Source organism: Mustela erminea, chromosome 12 (assembly GCF_009829155.1).
Source record: "Mustela erminea isolate mMusErm1 chromosome 12, mMusErm1.Pri, whole genome shotgun sequence".
NCBI classification, from domain to species: Eukaryota; Metazoa; Chordata; class Mammalia; order Carnivora; family Mustelidae; genus Mustela; species Mustela erminea.
Genome location: NC_045625.1, coordinates 79992271 through 80013066, shown reverse-complemented (window position 1 = coordinate 80013066; position 20796 = coordinate 79992271). Strand labels below are relative to the sequence as shown.

Here is a 20796-nt window from a genome sequence, read left to right as displayed (position 1 = left end):
AAAATGGACAAAAGGAAACAATTTTAACTGTGAAAAGGAACAGAACTCAACTGTCCTGGATGTAACAAGTACAGGAAGGTGACTCCTAGTGCAGTTACAAGTTATCCATTACAAGTTACAGAGTCTCTCCTGGAGTGGCCATGCTGAGCCTGTGGGTTAGCTGAGACCTGTGTGTAGAAGACAGCAGGAAATGGCACATTTGATTGGTTTTTCTCTGGTCTCTCTCCCTTTCTCTCTCTCTCTCTCTCTCTCTCTCTTTTGTCTACAACTAGCCCAAGTCAAAATGATTCTATATGGACCAAGTGTGATATGACCATAATTTTGCTATCTTGTCTTCCCATCTCCTTTGCCCCTTTTCAGTACCTATTTTCATGTACATTTCACATAAAATTGTCCTGGTTTAGGGGCGCCTGGGTGGCTCAGTGGGTTAAGTCACTGCCTTCGGCTCAGGTCATGATCTCAGGATCCTGGGATCGAGTCCCACATCAGGCTCTCTGCTCAGCAGGGAGCCTGCTTCCTCCTCTCTCTCTCTGCCTGCCTCTCTGGCTACTTGTGATCTCTCTCTTTGTCAAATAAATAAATAAAAATCTTTAAAAATAAATTGTCCTGGTTTATGTGGTCCTGGTTATGTTATTTCTCTGTCTACTTGCTCAGACTCCTGCCCTTCCCTTTAGCTCCTCCCTTCTGTTGCCTTTCTGTTCTCTTCTTTCCCTCTGCTTCTTTCCCTACCTCCTTTCTCTACTCTCTCTTTATTTTTTTTTTAAAAGATTTTATTTATTTACTTAACAGAGAGATCACAAGTAGGCAGAGTGGCAGGCAGAGAAAGAGGGGGAAGCAGGCTTCCTGTTAAGCAGAGAGCCCAATGGGGGGCTCGATCCCAGGACCCTGAGATCACTACCCAAGCCGAAGGCAGAGGCTTAACCCACTGAGCCACCCAGGCACCCCTCTATTCTCTCTTTAAAGGCAGGTCTAATCCTGGGCAAAGTTATGACATTTCAGTCATTCAACCTTTCAGACCGGAATGGTTTCCTCTCTTCAATGGTATCTGCTTTTTCTATTGTTCTGTGTTATTATGTCCTTTTCCCATCAAAATTTTAAAAAGTTTGGAACTGATGTACTCCAAATATTATTTTTCTGGGATGAATCTCAGCTTAATAGCTACCAAAGTATTTAGACAAAGGAATGAAATACCAAAGTGGAATTTCTGGGGGAGACTGGCTGGGATTCTGGGGGACTTCCATGTGTCCTACTGTCCTGCTCCCTTTGTCTTTCATGCAATTTCTTGCAACAGTGGGAATGCAACTTTGAGGAGCACTTTCCTTCCTCTCTCAGGGCCGTGGAGTGCTAAGGAAGGAAGCATCTGAATGGCAAATATTGGAAACGAGCCTCCAGAAGCAGGAAGCTGAACTAGAAGTCCAAGGAGACCCAAAGAACTGGAAGAGGGCTGACAGCTAGAACAGAGTTGCTTCCACAGGTGTGGAGAGACTTGGGTGTGAAGATTGCTCTCAAACTGGGAAACTGGTTTGTAACAGCCCATATCTATTAGAACATCCCCAGACCTGGGATGCAGGTGCCATTGTCTAAAAGTCAGGATTTAGGCAGTTGGTCAGGAACCTGACAGGCATTGTTCAGATACTGTGACTATCCATCAGCTGTTTGGAATCCCGATCACAGGAAGATTGGTCCAACCACACCCAACACCCCTGGATGCTTTCGATGCTCTCTACAAACCCTCTCATTCAGATTTGACCTTTAAAACTCACCTTAGGTTCCCTACTCTGGAAAGCCATCCCTGCCTTCTCAGTTAGCAGGACAGTGCCTTTCCAGATGCTTCCATAGACCTTGTTTTCGTGAGTGCTCTCACCACTTTTCATCTGACGTTCCCTCTAGGCCGTTAGCAAGATGAGGGCAGAGAGTGCCCATGAAACTGTCCATCGTGCTGAGCGCGTGCCTGACCCAGAATGAATGCTTAGCAAATGCTTGGGGGAACGAATGAATGCACAGATGATGTCTGTAAGGACAGCAGACAAAGGGCTTCTTAAGTTTTTGCAACACCAGGCCCAGAGCAAACTTCTCCCAAGATGAAAAAATGTGCCTTTGGGTTCAAATGGTGTTTGAGGTTCTTCTTTGCCTTAAAGGGAGTCAGTGAGGTTGTAGAGAGTTGCCGTAGAAGTGGATGGGAAGTACAGGAGGAGGGAGAAGCTGACTCATTCCCTTGAACTGGCAAAATATATAGTCTGCACCAGACAATGGGGAGAAACCATCCATCCGCCCATAGAAATCCGTGAAACAAAAGGGGCTGGGTAGGTCCCCTCCCTGTCCTCCTGCGCCTGCTCTGGGCCTCCCTCTATTTGTTTTCACCAAAGCTTTATATCTCAGGGCCTTTATGTTTGGCTCTTCCCACTCTTGCTGGGATAATAAAACCAGGGGAGGAATCTTGGGACAGGTTCCAGCCTGTGTGGTTCTGTGAGAGCTAAGGGAGGGTATAGGGCATTTGCAAGTTTACAGAGGTCAAGTACAAAGTAGGGAGAATTGAAATCGGGAGGGGTAGGGGGCTGGCTAAGTGACTACTGCTTTTTCTTATAAGCGCTTCTGTATTATAGCCATTTCTAAAATTATCTGCATGTATTATTTTGATAAACTAGTAAAAATACTTGTTTTTCCAAACAAATAAGAGGAGGATGGAGAAAGCAGTCCTGAGGCATGCAGGGCAGTTGGGGGGGAGGCATGAGTAACCATCACACTTTGGAGAAAGGCTGGTTTCATGCCTGGCTTGGCTCCAGCTCACCACCGATACTCTGGTGAGATGAGCTGTGTTCCAGAAGGGAATGCTTGGTCAGTGTTCCTGGATTTGGCTCTCTCTGCTCCGCACCTTAATCACCCTTTGCGGCTCAGCTCTGGTAGCTGCTGACTCTGGGGCCCACTTCCCTTCTCCGTGATGTGTGCGCTTACCTTCTGACCTCAGTTTCCTTTCCAGTAACATTTCATTTCTTGCCCTAGATCCGAAATTATTGATGGTCGCCCGCTCAAGTAATAGCTTTCCTGACTTACCTTGGTTTCCCGGTTGTCTGTTCCAGATGCTTCCCCATGAGGAAGCCCCCTCCTTAGTTTGTCCTAGTCATGCAGCAGTACCTACGTGGACCAAAGAACCAGAGCAAGGGCCGAGGAGGGTTGATGACAGGCAGTTGAACCAAAAGACTCAATCTCTGTAGTCATCCCAGCCTTGCTTTCAAGGCTTGTCCCCTTCCATGTCCGACCTGTGTGATGCTGTATAAATCACAGGAGCTTCCCGAGCCTTCTTTTCTTCATTGGCGTATGGGGGATATGGAGCATACTTACTGCTTTATAAAATCTCAACATCTCCAGGGCAGTAAGGGTGTGATTTCATACACATTGTTCTTAAATGTGCAAAAACAGCAAACTGTGGCTCCTTTCCTCTGTAATTGGTCTGTCCTCACCAAAGAGCTCCTTCCCTCTAGCCCCTCTGCCCAAGCCAGCCGAGCCTAGGGGAGAAGGGCAGTTTCAGTCCCACCAGATGAATTTCATTCAATTCTATAAAGAAAACCACTTCTTTAGGTGAGTTCTTCTCTCTGTTGGATAAAGTGCTCCCTTTTTCAGATTTCTGCTTCCTCCCTCTGTTTCTTTCCAAGATGGCATCTGAATGTGAGACTTAAGTGGTCTCATGGTGGCAGAGGGAGGTTGGGTGTCCTTGGTGTCCTTTGAATGCTTGGTGATCTCTGCTGTGTCATGGCTAGTCTGGGCTGCTCCCTGCACTGCTGATCACTAAGGGGGACTGGGGCTCCCCCAGGGTGTTCTGCTGATGTCTGAGTCTAAAGCCTGTACCTGGTGTAACTCATGGACCGTCCCCATTTTGTTGATTGGGTCCTGCCTTATCACCACTGCAGAGGGCTGGTGTGACTGTTCTAGATGCTCAGGCGGGCAGTCTACCCTGCCGTGTGGCCCGTAGGCCGTGGTGCGTCACAAGATGACTAGCAGTTACTGCTGGAGGGGAGAGCCCTGGTTGGTAGCATTTGCAGACTTGTGTAGTTTAAATACTCCAGCCTTGGCATAGCAAGCTACTAAGATGGTGTAACTGAATGCAGATTGGGAAGAGATGTGCAATATAGACACAATCGATATAAATAATCTCAAGAGCAAGATAATAGTAAGAGGCAGTAAAATAACTATGGAATGATAATTTTGAATATTTCATTATCTTTATTTTTAATGGAACCTATTTAACTGTAAGTTCGAACAATTTATTTCTTAATAAATTCTGTGTCCAACAACAGGCTTGTAAAATTTCTGACAATGAAACGGTCACCTCACTGTTCAGGGAATCAACTCTGGTCCACCTCTGGCCAATTACTTCCTCTGCTTCATCAGGATAGCTGCCAACACGCTCCCAGTCAAGCCTTCAACCAAGTTCCATATCCCCTTTCCGGGGCAGCTTGGGAGAGCTAAATTTAGTCCCACCCTCTGCTATCCGCAAGCTGATGCAGAAGCAACCAATGACGCAATATCTTCCCGAACACTAAAAAGGAAGCAGAGTAGAAGCTCCTCTGCCCATGGCATTCAACTTGACCCATATAACTTACGTGCCCTGTGACAGAATCGGTCAAACCAGCAGAAAGTCAAATTCCCCTAGACTCTTGAAGCAAATCCACTCAATGGCCAGTTCCCAGAAACTCCTTTCACTGAATGAGAAATGCAACAAATTTATTTTTATTTTGTTTTAATTGACTGTTTTTCTGAAGAACGTCTTAAGGAAGAATGCTAAACCTGGTCTCTCTCAGTAGCTGGAAGAAGGAGGCTCAGAGAGGCCGTTGTGTCAAGTTTGATTCACCCTGACATCTCCTTCCTGCTGCTCATCTCCTAGGTGTTCTTTTTCTGCGCAGGATCACTCTTCCTTTCTCCAAAGTCTTAGTCACTTTCTCCCCTTTGCAGATCCCACAGCCCCACCTCTTCTCGGGAGCTCTCAGGGGTCATGAAGGAGAAGGCCACTGCTCTAACTTTCCCACCAGGTGGCTGCTCAAACAAAACAAACCCCAAAGCCATTGGCAAAGCTAACAAGCCCACGAGAGCCCTGGAGATGGAAGTCAGCACAGAGCGTTCCTCACAGCAGTGACCTGTTTATATCATGATCTCACAGTCTTTTTTTCAACCACTCAGGCGTTTTTAAATGTCGGGCTCAAGCATCAGGGTATGAGGCATTGAGAAACCACCACAGGCTTTAGTAGAGAACCAGCAAGATGTGATCTGCTTTAGAAACTTGACTACACTATTCTGCCTAGAGCAATATATACTTTTAATGCCATTCCGATCAAAATTCCAACGGTATTCTTCAAAGAGCTGGAGCAAATAATCCAAAAATTTGTATGGAATCAGAAGAGACCCCGAGGGGCGCCTGGGTGGCTCAGTGGGTTAAGCCGCTGCCTTCGGCTCAGGTCATGATCTCAGAGTCCTGGGATGGAGTCCCATATCGGGCTCTCTGCTCAGCAGGGAGCCTGCTTCCCTCTCTCTCTCTCTGCCTGCCTCTCCATCTGCTTGTGATATCTCTCTGTCAAATAAATAAATAAAATCTTAAAAAAAAAAAAAAAAGAAAAGACCCCGAAATCGCTAAGGAAATGTTGAAAAACAAAAATAAAGCTGGGGGCATCACGTTACCTGATTTCAAGCTTTATTACAAAGCTGTGATCACCAAGACAGCATGGTACTGGCATAAAAACAGACACATAGACCAGTGGAACAGAGTAGAGAGCCCAGATATGGACCCTCAACTCTATGGGCAAATAATCTTCGACAAAGCAGGAAAAAATATACAGTGGAAAAAAGACAGTCTCTTCAATAAATGGTGCTGGGAAAACTGGGCAGCTATATGTAGAAGAATGAAACTCAACCATTCTCTTACACCGTACACAAAGATCAACTCAAAATGGACAAAAGACCTCAACGTGAGACAGGAATACATCAGAATCCTAGAGGAGAACATAGGCAGTAATCTCTTCGATATCAGCCACAGCAACTTCTTTCAAGATATGTCTCCAAAGGCAAAGGAAACAAAAGCGAAAATAAACTTTTGGGACTTCATCAAAATCAAAAGCTTCTGCACAGCAAAGGAAACAGTCAAAAAAAAAAAACAAAACAAAGAGGCAACCCACGGAATGGGAGAAGATATTTGCAAATGACAGTACAGACAAAAGGTTGATATCCAGGAGCTATAATGAACTCCTCAAACTCAACACACACGAAACAGATAAGCATATCAAAAAATGGGCAGAAGATATGAACAGACACTTCTCCAATGAAGACATACAAATGGCTATCAGACACATGAAAAAAATGTTCATCATCATTAGCCCTCAGGGAGATTCAAATTAAAACCACATTGAGATATCACCTTACACCAGTTAGAATGGCCAAAATTAACAAAAGAGGAAACAACATGTGTTGGAGGGGATGTGGAGAAAGGGGAACCCTCTTCCACTGTTGGTGGGAATGCAAGTTGGTGCAGCTGCTTTGGAGAACAGTGTGGAGATTCCTCAAGAAATTAAAATAGAACTTCCCTATGACCCTGCAATTGCACTCCTGGGTATTTACCCCAAAGATACAGATGTCGTGAAAAGAAGGGCCATCTGTACCCCAATGTTTATAGCAGCAATGGCCACGGTCGCCAAACTGTGGAAAGAACCAAGATGCCCTTCAATGGACGAATGGATAAGGAAGATGTGGTCCATATACACTATGGAGTATTATGCCTCCATCAGAAAGGATGAATACCCAACTTTTGTAGCAACATGGACCGGACTGGAAGAGATTATGCTGAGTGAAATAAGTCAAGCAGAGAGAGTCAACTATCATATGGTTTCACTTATTTGTGGGCATAACAAATACCATGGAGGACAAGGGGTATTAGAGAGGAGAAGGGAGTTGGGGTAAATTGGAAGGGGAGGTGAATTATGAGAAACTATGGACTCTGAAAAACAATCTGAGGGGTTTGAAGTGGCAGGGGGTGGGAGATTGGGGTACCAGGTGGTGGGTATTATAGAGGGCACGGATTGCATGGAGCACTGGGTGTGGTGAAAAAATAATGAATACCGTTATGCTGAAAATAAATAAATTAAAAAACAAAAAACAAACAAAAAAAAACCTTTACAGGAGCCACATGTGAGAAGGACCAAAAGGTGGAATTTGGAAGCAGGGAACTTGTTTTGAGTTCCTAAGAAGCCAGGCATAAATGACAGCCCGGAGTCTGGTATTGGAGCGGATGGAATTGGAAGAGCCCTTTCCTGGGTACTCTTACTTGGTGGACCTCCCCCCTTTTATTCGGTCACTGTGCCCCATTTGTTTCCTTCCTAGCATCTGTGGCAATCTGTAGTGTTATATTCATCATCCTCTGCTCTTCCACTAGCCTGGGCGCTGCACGGAGGGAGGCCTCTTTCAGGCCCCGAAGTATTCCCTCCATAGGGTACAGAGTTGCGTTCATGCTAGGTGCTCCACAGGTGTCTGTGGAAGAGGGAAGGGGGCTGAGAAGAAAGCATGGGTCGTGGGAGAAGCTTAGCTATGGTTCAGGTAAGGGAAAGGTGCTCCCAGAGAAGAGATAAGAGAGATGGCCCAGATTCCAGAAACACAGGACAGAAAGTGAAAGCAGAGGCATTAGCTTTGCCTGGGAAAAGGGCTGTGCCCCTGACCTAGGAGGAAAGGAAGAATGCGTGAGTGTTGCCTGGGTTTATAAGACCGGTGGTCTGTGTTTCCTGGAGAAATGATAGGCCTGATTATCAGCTAAGAAAGAGAGAGAAAGAGAAAGAGAGGGAGAATAGGAGTAAGAATGAGGAGGAGCAGGAGGAGGAGAAGAGGAAGGGGAACTGAGCGCTTAAGGAGGTGGTGAGAAGTTTTAACAGAATGACTCCAAGGAAAGGAATAATTCAATGACCAGCAATGCCTAAAAAGATTTCTGAGGGAGGGCCCAGCTGGGAAATAATGTGACCAAATTAGCCCGGCCCCAGATCTCCCAGGTGGGAGGCAGGGAAGCGGAACGGGAAGGGGGCTGGTGTTGGCTGTGGTCAGGATCTGCAGGATGCCATCTCTCTTCCTAGTTAATCTTGTTCTAGCTCCAACAAAGAGAAAGGTTTCATGACTCCCCAAATGGGTTCAGATGAAGCATTCATCTCTCCAGATATTAAAAGTTTTGAATGTGTTAGATAGGACACAGACATCAGAAAGGAGCTCTCAGCGGTGTGCTTCTCTGGAGAAGGCCTCACCAAGGGGTGGGAGCTTGCCTGGTCCTGCCGAATCCTCCATCTGTGCGCTAACTCGCTTGCCCTGGGCTGTAACTTCCTCTGGCAGGAAGGCAGCTTTTATCTTAGAAATCCTACTGATATCCAAATATCCTTTGCCCTTAGGTGACCACCTGCTCGAAGAGAAAGTGCATGGATTTAGACTTTGATAGACCTGGGTTTGATTCCTGGCACGTAGGACCTTTGTGATCTTGAATAAATTGCCTACCTTTTCAAGCCCGTTGTTGGGAGGAAAAAGGAGGAAATGGCTGGAAAGGCAGAAGGTTGAAATGAGATGATGTGAATCATCCCACAGAATGGACAGCGCTAAGTAGACACTCAATAAATATTTTGTCGCCCCCGCCCCCCACCCGGGTCCTTGCTCCTCCCTCTCCCACCCTCTTTGTCTCCTTTGCTCCCTCCCTCCCTTACATTTTAGTTACCAGTTTTCTGTACTGGACTCCGCATGGCAGGCAAGAATGATATCTTAGTCATTTAAAAATAACTCTTATCTTTATTCAAGTCATATTTGCACTTGCTAGCTAAAAATCTCCAATAATATCAAAGAGCAATGGCCTCACCCCTGTCTGATCCTCCAAAGAAAATTGTGTCTAATTCTTAATATTTTAGGATTTTAATTATTCTAGAGTCATTTCAATTTACCTAAAAGTATGCTTTTATTGTTATTTCCTGATTTGTCAGCTTTAAAGATTATTTGTGTTCCTGTATAAGAGAAGAGGATTTAGTGTTCTTAGGTGACCATCCCATCTCTGCTTCCCAAATAATTGTGCCTCCTTCTAATTCCTCTACTGGTTAACTTTATAATTTTAATTAGTAAATAAATATTTTATTATTATTTTTTTCTATCCATTCTATGTACCATCTCTTGTTTTCCTGCACTGAGAGACTGGGCTGTTATCACACATCCGCTTCTTTTCAGCCCTCCTTTTACTTTCTAACTTCTGCCATCTATAACTTTTCTTTTATATGATTAAGGTTGGTAACATTTGCTTTCTCTTTTAGAACTGTAATTAAGTCTCTGTGCTTTGTTGATAGGGAGATTCTAAAGGATAAATGCCAGTAAATAGTGCTTGCGTTGTTTTGATTATGTTAATATTGTTTGTCATCTAATTAAACATATTTACTTTCTTGTTTAGAATTTTGTTTTTCCTATGGCTTCTAAATTGCCTTTCTTTTACTTCCGTTGTCTGCTTTTTATCGTATCTTTAACTCTTCCAACAGGAATCAAATATATGGATTGTTTTTCTTGAGACCTCCTCCCTGGAATCCTCCTGTTTCAACGTGGACTAGTTGCTAGCTAGAATGGCTGCAAACCTATTGTCTGAGACTTTCATTCATTACTTACTGAGTTGAATCTACCCTGTCCAAGATCCACTGACTATCTCCTTTTAGGTTAATTCATTCATTTTACAGAAACATGACAAGAAGTTAAAAATCTAAGAAAGGTACATGTGAGGTAAACTTTCTAAGTTGCCCTTATATTTATGAGTAGTTTGGTTTGATTCAAATTTCTAGGATTAAAAATTTTACTTGAGGATTCATCTTCTAGTGTTCAGTGAAATTGTGGACAATCAAATGATCTTTTCATTGTAAGTGACCTAGTTTATTTATCTATCTCTTCATGGAAGCTTTTAAAATCTTACCTTTTAACTTTAATGTTCTGATATTTTAAAATTATATGAGTGAATATAAATTTTATTTCCCTCCATATAATATGCTACATACTTAATGGACCTTTTCAATTTCAGGTCTCACTAGTACTAGAAAATTGATGGTACTAGTACTATCAAACTATTTTTAGTTTGATAATTATCAATTCTATTATCTCTTTCCTCTTTCTGAAATACCTTTTGTTGAACACTGGACATTATGTCTAGATGTTCCATGACTCTTACTACTAATATCTTTCTCTCACATTTTCTTTGTGTTTTTTCTAATTTTTCAAATATTTTATTGCCTTAACCTTCCAATTTAAAAAAATACTTTAATAGACTTTCAATATTAAAATAATTTTAGATTAATGGAAAAATTACAAATATTTTATAAAGAGAACATGGGCTCTGCACATAATTTCCCCTATTAACATCTTATGTTAGCATGGTATATTTGGTACAATTGATGAACCAATATTGAACCAATATTGATACGCCCATTTTTTTTTTTTTTCCAGATTTCCTTAGTCTTTATTGAATGTCATTTTTCTGTTTTGGGATCCTATCTGGGTACCACATTATATTTAGAAGTCATGCCTCCTTAGGGTCCTCTTGGATGTGATAGCTTCTTAAACTTTTCTTGTTTTTGATCTCCTTAACAGTTTTAAAGAGTATTTATCAGGTATTTTGTAGAATGTCCCTCAGTTGGGATTTGTCTGATGTTTTTCTCATGATTCGACTGGGGTTATGGGTTTTTGAGAGGAGACCCAGAAGCAAAGAGCCACTTCTGTTACATTATATGTAGGGTATATGCTATTAACATGACATCACTTTGCATGCCAACCTTGATCACCTGACTGAGATAGTATATCTTATGTTTCTGTACCGGAAAATTACTATTTTATTGCCTTCCCATATTGTATTTTTTCAAAAGACATCAGTATGCGCAGCTCACACACAGGTGGGCAGTTGTGCTCTGCCTCATCGAGGGCAGAGTATCTACATAAATTATTTGGAATTTTTCGGTATGGGAAATTTTTCTCTACTCTCTTATTTATCTATTCAGTTATTTATTGATAGCATTATGGACTCGAATACTTACATTATACTTTGGGTTGTAATCAAATACTTTTTGTTGTTGTTCAGGTTGTTCCGGCTTTGGTAATTGGGAGGTTTCATGTGATGCATTTGTCCCTCTGATATACCTCCAAAGTTGTATTTCTTTCTTTCTTTATTTTTGAGCATTTCCTTATTTTCTATCACTGTAAGATGCTCCTGGCTTTGTATATTTCTCACCCCAGTCCTAGAATTAGACATTTCTCCAAGGATACCTGGTTCCATTTACTGGATAATTTTTTTTTTTTTTAAAGATTTTGTTTGTTCATTTGATAGAGAGAAAAAGCACAAGCCAGGGGATCAGCAGAGGGAGAGGGAGAAGCAGGCTCCCCATTGACTTGGGAGCCTGATGTGGCACTCGATCCCTGGATCCTGGTATCACGACGTGAGCCAAAGACAGGCAACTTAATGGACCGAGCCACTAAGGCATCCCTGGAGAATGGTATTAAGAACCAAAATCTGTGTGTTTGTTGCTACTAGAGTATTGTTGCTTTTGGTTCCTTCAGCTGACATAGCAAGAAAATGTGTGTATATCAACTCCTGTATATATATATGTATCTATAAGTATTTCTCTAAGTTACATCTGCATCTATATTAAGGCATACATAAGTTCGTACTGATATCTCCAACTCTAATCCATTACGATGTGGATCATTCCAGCCACTTTACCTCATTTTTCTGTAAATTCCCACTCCCAACAGAAAGAAACCTACCTCCTCCAATCCCCCATCTACCTACTGGATTGTTCAATTTCAGTATATACATATCACAGTATCATAGTTGTTAATTGGCACCCTAAAGGAAACAACTTTATCAACTAGTGACCAGTATAGTTCCTTTTGCCTTTAGTCTTAGAGACTCCATTTGTTTGCATTTGTTTGCAGTGCTGCTAAGGTCAGCACCTTTTCCCCTCATTCCCCTTGTGTGAGGTTGTTTCCAAATATTTAGAATACCATTAGATTGTTCTATCACATTCTGCATTCATTCTGGGATCTCTCAGCCTCATAATATTCTTGAAGATTTCCTTAACATTCCTTTTCAAAACTTCTATTGACTTTTTTCCCACTGCTATCAAATTTTCTTTTCTTTTTTAATGTATTTTTTTTAAAAGTTCCCATTTATTTACTTGACAGTGAGAGACACAGCAAGAGAGGCAACACAAGGGAGTGGGAGAGGGAGAAGCAGGCTCCCCGCTGAGCAGAGAGCCTGATGCAGGGCTCAATCCCAGAACCCTGGGATCCTGACCCGAGCTGAAGGCAGACGCTTAACGACTGAGCCACCCAGGTGCCCCGTATTTTCTTTTCCAAAAGTTCTTTTTACCCTCAGAAATTTTAAGATTTATTTATTTATTTGAGAGAGAGAGAGAGTGCACACACAGACGTGCGTGTGTGGCTCATGTGAATTGGGGGAGGGACAGAGGGAGGAATCTCCACACTTGATCCTAGCCAAAAGGCTGAGAAGTGATTACAAGGAGAGAATCTCAAGCAGATTCCCCGCCGATTGCAGAGCCCAAAGGGGAGCTTAATCTCATGACCCAGGAAATCATGACCTGACCTGAAATCAAGAGTTGGTCATTCAATTGACTGAGCCACTCAGGCGCCCCCAGAATTCTTTTTTTCTATCATCTTATTTTCTTTTTCATTGTTGGTAGTTAGCTGGTAGCAATCTGCATCTATAAAAATCCTCTCTCTGGGAACATAAACGAGAATTTTTTTGAAATTTCCTTCTCTCCATTTAGCCTGGGTTTTTTTTTTTTGCAAGGTTTTCATTTTGTTTATTCTCACTTCTGTGTTCCATATTAGGATTTTTTTCCCTCTGATTTCTGGTAATCTTTGCTAGACTGCTCCTGATTCAGAGTAGGGGAATCTGATTTCCTATTTGGAATCTCTGGAATCTCTGAGGGTATGAGTGTGTCCTGTTAATACTGAGTTTCCCTATAATTTGACTGGTATCTTGTTGGAAGAACCCCTGATACTCATGTTAAATCTTTCCACTTGGGTTGATTACATAGTGAAATATCATCCAGTATTGTGCCAGAAATATAAGGCCTATCTGCTAGCAAGCCAATAGCTAGGTAATTATTCACTTAACCCACACATTTTCAGGATGAAATTCACATCCTCAACTATGCTTGACTTCCCCCAGAGTAGAGACCTTTTAACCTTTCTGATCTCATTGTTGTGAAGGGGACTAACTCGAATACATGCAATAGCCAAAAGAATCTAGGGAGAGAGATCCAATGAGTCACTGAAGCCTCCGACCAATCTTTTTTCTTTTGGCTCTTTACCTACCTCCTCTTAATACCCAAGTGAGAAATATGTGATGCTGCTAATTTCTGAGACTGATGGTTTTCGAAATGAAAATTAGGTCAGTTTTTAGCTTTCCTCATTGCTGGTTAGTTTTGGCCTCTTGGGCCTACAAGGCCCTTTGGTTAACACTCATCAGTCTGCTTTCTAGAATTTCTAAAACTGTGCTGTTGTATTACCTCCACTTATCCTTGAATATATACCTTTAAAAGTCTGTCTCTCTGTCTATCTCTCTATCTGTCCCCTCCTTTACTCGATTTTACAGGGGTTTCTAGTGAAAGCAAAGTTAGATTCTTGTATTCAATTCACCACCCCTCTTTCCCAAATCCAACTGATAACTTTTTATCCCCTTGATATAATGCATTCCAGATACTAACTACTTGATAAGTGTTAGTGAAATTAAAAGATATAGAACCTGGAAAATCTCCATTGCATTGTGCTCTTCAGTTGACTGAACACTAATAGTATACTGAAAATATACACGGTGCTTCAAATGTATTTATCTTTGTAAAATAAATGTATTTATCTTTCTGCTTTCCCAACTAAATTCAGAACAACGAGGATCTTTATGACTAGTCCCTTTGGTTTCACATCTAAACAAGCCTCCAGGGAAGAGCAGCCAAACAAATTTATTATGGCTTGTAAATCAGCAATATTAAAACTGGTATTAGCTGTTAACACTTAAAAGTGTTGGGCGAGTGGGATTCAGCAGGGGTCCCTGCTTTCTCAGTACGGTCCTCAGTTAAAATAGATGAAGATGTAAATAATTAACTTTATCAATGACTACTTGTTCATGTAGCATTGGTCTCCCATTCCAAACACATTTGGCTGGATATTGATTATGTGGTTGAACATTCTTGGACAACTGCTTTTGCTTTGGGTTATGATGAGTTACATTGGATTAAAACTGTCTCTTACCAAATGTAGCTTCCTACACTATTTAAATATAATTTGTTCATGTGTTAACCCAATGCTGGATACTCAGAGAACTGAGTTTTAGTCCTAGCTGTGGTCCTTCTGAAGTATAAGATTCTTGCTTAGTCCTCTCAGCTTCCCCAATTGCTCTGACTTTCCATTTACAAAATGGAATTGGTGTCACTCAGTGACTGATCAATAATGGGCACAATACTAATCCTTGTTGAAGTGAGGACAAAATGAGCTAATGATGAAAAAATTCTGCTAGACCCCTTTAGTTGTATAAAGGAATACTATTATAAAATTTCAAACACCGTGTTAAAGCAAGACTCATTTAACTAAAATATTTAATGAGGGTAATGTACTTTTTAAAAAAAATTTCTTTTCAGCGTAACAGAATTCATTGTGCACCAAACCCAGTGCTCCATGCAATCCGTGCCCTCCCTAATACCCACCACCTGGTTCCCCCAACCTCCCACCCCCTGCTCCTTCAAACCCCTCAGATTGTTTTTCAGAGTCCATAGTCTCTCATGGTTCACCTCCCCTTCCAATTTCCCTCAACTCCCTTCTCCTCTCCATCTCCCTATTTCCTCCATGTTATTTCTTATGCTCCACAAATAAGTGAAACCACATGATAACCGACTCTCTCTGCTTGACTTATTTCACTCAGCATAATCTCTTCCAGTCCCATCCAGGCTGATTCAAAAGTTTGGTATTCATCCTTTCTGATGGAGGCATAATACTCTATGGTATATATGGACCACATCTTCCTTATCCATTCGTCCGTTGAAGGGCATCTTGGTTCTTTCCACAGTTTGGCGACCGTGGCCATTGCCGCTATAAACATTGGGGTACAGATGGCCCTTCTTTTCACTACATCTGTATCTTTGGGGTAAATACCCAGTAGTGCAATTGCAGGGTCATAGGAAAGCTCTGTTTTTAATTTCTTAAGGAAATTAAAGTGGCTGCACCAACTTGCATTCCCACCAACAGTATAAGAGGGTTCCCTTTTCTCCACACCCCTTCCAACACACGTTGTTTCCTGTCTTGCTAATTTGGGGAGGGTAATGTACTTTAAAAAGTAGCAGAGACAAAGATCTCAAGCATTTTATGGATTAGAAGCAACACAGAGATTAGATCTTTTGATCACACCAACTCTCCTTCTACATAGTCTGACTTTGCTTTTACTTTCCTCCAAAGAACATGGAACAGCTGAAATCTTAACCCATTCTAAGCACTAATCTTTCAAAGGTCCCTGTATTTCCTTGGCCTCTCTCCTGACCTTGAAGTTAAATGTAAGTTCCAGGATCGATCTCCCTGCTCATCTTATAAAATTATTTTGTAAAACAATAAGTAAGATTAAGATTGGAGGCTGTCTCCATTTGTTTGCCTCAGCATTCAAAATCTCATTGATGCCACCATTTTTTTCTCTATAATGTCAAGGGCTCTCAGTCACCTTAGCCAAATGTCATTCATTGCTTTGGAGGAGAAAATGCAAGTCTGGGTTTTACTTGTCTTCTCTGGACTTGGATTCCTGACATTGAAGAGGTTTCACACGTACTATCAGTGACAGTCAATTGGAAGACAGACAGACACAAAGCCATTCTCAAGGATTTCTTCCTTTATTTCCAAAATGCCTTTTGACCACTGGAAAGGGGGTTGATCCTTCCCTTTTGTTTCTTTTAGTATGTTCACAGTGACACAGAAAAGGAGAGAGAGCATTGCACACAGGGAGCTCTCTCTTTTTTTCTTCCACATGAAAGACTTCATTGTTCCCCCTCCACAGTTGACTGCAGGCCTTGGAGAAAGTAGCAAAAGATCAAGAAGGACAGAAGAATGATTACTGACGTATTTTCAGAGTGGGAGGCTCTGACTAAATAGAAATACACTGATTTGTGAAAGAGGATCCTTTTATATTTTAACACACTATTGGGGCTTGCTTTATCATTAGTGACTTTAGGACTGCTTGTACTTGATTTAATCAGGAATGCAGCCTTAAAGCTGACTTTATAAACCCACAACACAATAGTTAGTTGTCAGCTGTGATTAGATTTCATTAGTGTAAGTGGAAAATGAATTAATACTTTTTCACCTTTTCTCCCCAATCCATCCCTTCCCTTCCTTTTTATTTTGAGAAAACGACCCCCCCACCTCCCAAGCCTTTCCCTCTTTTCCTATTTCTTAGTGCTTGAGAATAAAAATATAATTATGTACCTACATAGTCAGTTGTTTGATTTTTGTATTCGTAGAAAAGCACAAGCATTCTGTGGTGCTGGCACTTTTGTGTAGCTGTATATTAACAAGATTACTCAATTTAGGAATTTTCAATGTATAATATGACTGCCAGTCTGCTGAGAGCTTTGGTTGGAAGAAAAAACAGGCATGAAAGAGCCAAACATGATGGCTAGTGATGATAGTGGTTATACAGTACTTAGGGAGAGCTACTTGTGGATTCATTCATCACTGTACCTTTGGTAACTCTTAAATACAATAATTTATTAATTTAAATAAGACTAGTGTGATCTCGAGATTCTGTAGTTACCCTCCTAGTCAAAATCCAAATTTACTGGTAAAAATCCAATTGAAGAATTATCACTAGAATTTTCTCAGAAGTTTCTGCATTGGGTAATTGTTTTTTCTAGAGGGAGAAAGAACGCAGGAGGCAGAACAGTTGTGAGAGAGCAACACATCCCATGCTCAGTCTTCCATAAGTGGAATTTGAAATGTCCAAGGGCTATTGGGTAGAGCCGTCCAAGAAGGCTTCACGTGGCTCTCATTTGCCCAGCTCTGGGAGTCCCTAGAGCATAATCCTCAAGACGCTGAGAGGGAGTGAAATCATTTAGGAGACTAGGTGACTAGGAAGAACAGTGGGCCAACTCTGGAATGCTGGGGAATCCTAATATTTCACAACAAAATGAAAGAAAAATATCTGTGAGGAAACAGAGAAAATCAGAGGGGTTTGAAAAGAACCAGTGGAGTCCAATATCATGGGAACTTCAGAGTAAGTTAGAATAATCACCCAAGTGACCCCCAAGCCAGCTCCAGTCTGACCCTCTTCATGCAGGGTGAGGATTTGCAGCAAGAAGGGAGCAGCAGTGCTCCTCCACAGGTGATTGTAAGCACCCACCATTTCTCTTTGGGGGAAGCAACCATGAGGCTTGGCGCTGAAAAGGAGCTTGTTATTACCGGAAGGTTGGGGCCCAACTTAAAGGTGGAGTTCATAAGGCACACGCTTATTTGTGCCAAATCGATTCTTTATAGATGTTTTTTCTAGCAGAAAAAAAAAATACATTTTAAGAATAGGAGAATATGGAATCTGGTTCTAATTCCCCAGTTCCTTTTTTAGACTTTTATTACATTATATTTTGACCCATTTTTATAAATATACATGAGCATACATTGTACAAGCCTTGTACTTTCTGCAAAGAAAGTATTACCATTTCTGATATATTTCTATGGTTAGATATTTTTGATGGTATTACACGAGAACTATTTACCAGTGACCCTAGGCATCTTGGCAACATATCTGGAAAAGTCAGTTGCAAGGTTGGTTTCTTGTTTATTTATTCAGTCTTTCTAGTATTTCAGTCTCTCTCCCACCTTCAAGCTATTTTCTAGTCGTTGGCCAATGTCCAAATGTGAGTTGCTGTGAATTCAGTGGGTTATATCTATATTTATACATATATTTTTCATATATATGAAAAATCAGTCCTGAGTTTCCATGTTTTGGAAGAGACAAATACTAATGTTATGTGTTTGACCTTGAAATCGCCAATAAAAAAAAAAATTCATGTAATTGACAATGAAAACTCAAAAAAAAAAAAGACTAGTCTATTTTTAATTGAAAACCTCAAGGTAGAAGATTTCTAATATTTGGGGTAATAAAAATATTAATCTCAGGTGAGAGAATTTTTTCTTTGCACTTTATTTGAAAAACAGAGGACTAGAGAAAAGAAAAAATTCAGCCATTTCAGTAAGTCTCTCAAGTAGTGACAAAATGAAACATTCTAATGTGGGAGGGAACACTGAACAAATGTCAAATCTGATCCTCTTCCTGCTAATGAAGTGATTTGGGGAAGATATCCCCACGGTCTGGATTTTCTCATCTGTTAAATGATTGGATTATGCTAGTTATTTTTTGTTAATGCCCTTCACAGTTTCTGTGTTCTCCAGTTCCCGGTAAGATTTTTGTTACCAGACATCAATAATCTATAACATTGATGTTCAGTTAATCAATCCATTTAACTGACCAACTAGTAACTGCACTGTCATTCCCTAGGAAAAACATGAAGGACAATGACCATCACAGAGTACTGGGAGCCAGAAGACTGTTCAACATGTCCATGCATTTCTGCCCCCATTGGTTAAGTTTTGTGTGAACCAAGAGTCAGCTAAATTTGTTCCCAAATCTGCTTATGCCAGTTGTGTTTGTTATTGAAATTACATAATTTATCAAATAGTATGAAAACAAAAGAAATACGAAGTATGAAAACAGAGCTATTTCCATGAGAACTAAAACAATTGCTCAGGATAGAATCTGTGGGAGAGAGTTGTGTAGTAAAAGACATTATAAAATATTAGAAAACTCATAAATATCTAGAGAGGTCGATTGTCATCTTTCTTTGCGATTGACCTTATTTTTAAATGTCATCTGAAAGAAGCTGAAACCGGAGATCAGAGTTGATGCTTTATGCAAGAAAGTAACAGAATTCCAATCAGACAATAAGACAATGTTGTACAACAAAAGATTGATGAATGAATACACAAAGAAATGATTGAAGCAAAAGTGAGCTATTTAGATATGCATGTATAGTTTCTTATCTTTCTTCACTGTAGCTTTTATTTCATTTCATTTCATTTTTTTTTCTTTGCCCAGTGACTACCCGTTCCAACTCTGTCCGATTAGACAGCATTTACTCCTGTTTATCATATTGAGGTCAGCATCAGGCTCAAATTTCCAAGTTTCCTTTGTTCTTTCAATATTAACAGGATATACTATACTAATGAATAATATGAGTAAGATCCCACAGAGCACTTTTCTTTTCCAGGCTTTTGAGATATAAATATTTATTTCAAAGCTAATTACATATTATATAGTAGAACCAATTCCTGGGATTGAAGCCGACCTCCTGTTCTTACTAAGAACTTAATGTCATCAAGGCATAGTTTTTACCACTGAGACATCACAGTAACACACTAGCTCACTGGGCTACGAGGATGAACAAATCATGCACAGAGAGCATAGCACCTGGTATCTAGTGGAAACACAAGATAGGACATTTATTATCCCTTAGAGTAGGTTTCAAGCACTTCTAATGAACGATTGACTTTTAATGTTGTAACGAACTCTAGAAGTTGTTGGATGAAAAAGATTGAACGTTAGGCACCTTTTCGGGGGGGAGATGAAGCAAATTTGAAAGAACCAAAGGATGCCTGGGACCATATAATTAGATTGCTCAGTGGCCAGAGGTCAAAACTAGGCAGCAAGTTAGAACCTTCAGTTAGGGGTCAGTGATCAAGCGCGAGAGGAGATTAGCGTTTGCAGCAGCTGCTCCCAAGCGAAATGTTCCCTCAGTTGCTGGAGGTAATGAATTATGACCCATGATTACTGCTGGTATGAGCTCTGCTTCCTCTCCTACAGTTTACTCTTAACACAGCAGCCAGGGTGAGCACCAATGAGATCACGTCACTCCTGTGCTCAAAGCTGCATGCAGAGCTGCTCATTTCCCTAAGAGAAAGGCCAAAGTTCTTACAATAAATGGCCTGCAAGGCTCTACAGTGATCTGGGCCCCTCTATAATGACCTCTTTGCTTTCAACTCTAATTATTCTTACACTCACTGTCTTCCAGCCAATTCCTCCTCGGCATTTTTTTTTTTTTTCTAAGAAGTCGGCAGTCTCCTGTCCTAAGATCTCTTTGTTCTCTCTTTGGAACATTCTATCATTCGGGAACATTCTATCACCCCAGTGGCTGGCCCAGCTCCCTCCCTCCCTTCAGGTCTTTGTGTAGTAGGTTCTACTTTCCCAGAGAAGCTGACCTTGACCACCTCTCACATCCCACCCTCTCCTTTCCCCCCTTAAGTTCCCTTTTATATATCATCCCTTAGTCATCACGCCTGGTTTTTCTTGCCTCTCTGTGCTAGAATGTGAGTTCTACCAGGAGAGGTCCTTTATCCAGAGTTTTGTTTCTTTCATGTATTCAATTACCTAGAACCATGCTTGCTACACTGTCAGAGCTCCTTAGATATGGATTGAATGAACGAATGAATGAATGGACGAACCAGGACGAGCCAGAACATAGTCCACAGACTTCTCTGCCCAAGGGAAAAGCAAATGGCAGAACAACCAAGATCTGGGAGTCTATCGCGGAGAGCACTGATCTCTTCAGGCTGGAATGGCTCCCTGACTTCAGCTACAGTTTCAAATCTCCCTCTTCCGTGAGACCCACTTGCTTTCTTGATTTTATTACCTAGAATTCAGGTTTACTCAGGCAAAAAGAGTCGGAGAAGTGT

The 20796-nt window shown here is 41.2% G+C and overlaps 1 protein-coding gene across 1 annotated transcript in view; it reads left to right on the top strand.

The window, feature by feature from the left end:
• The window catches only part of TMC1 (transmembrane channel like 1), a 382443-nt gene that overhangs the window by 66348 nt on the left and 295299 nt on the right, over nucleotides 1-20796 (top strand). The gene's annotated exons all lie outside the window — the stretch shown is intronic.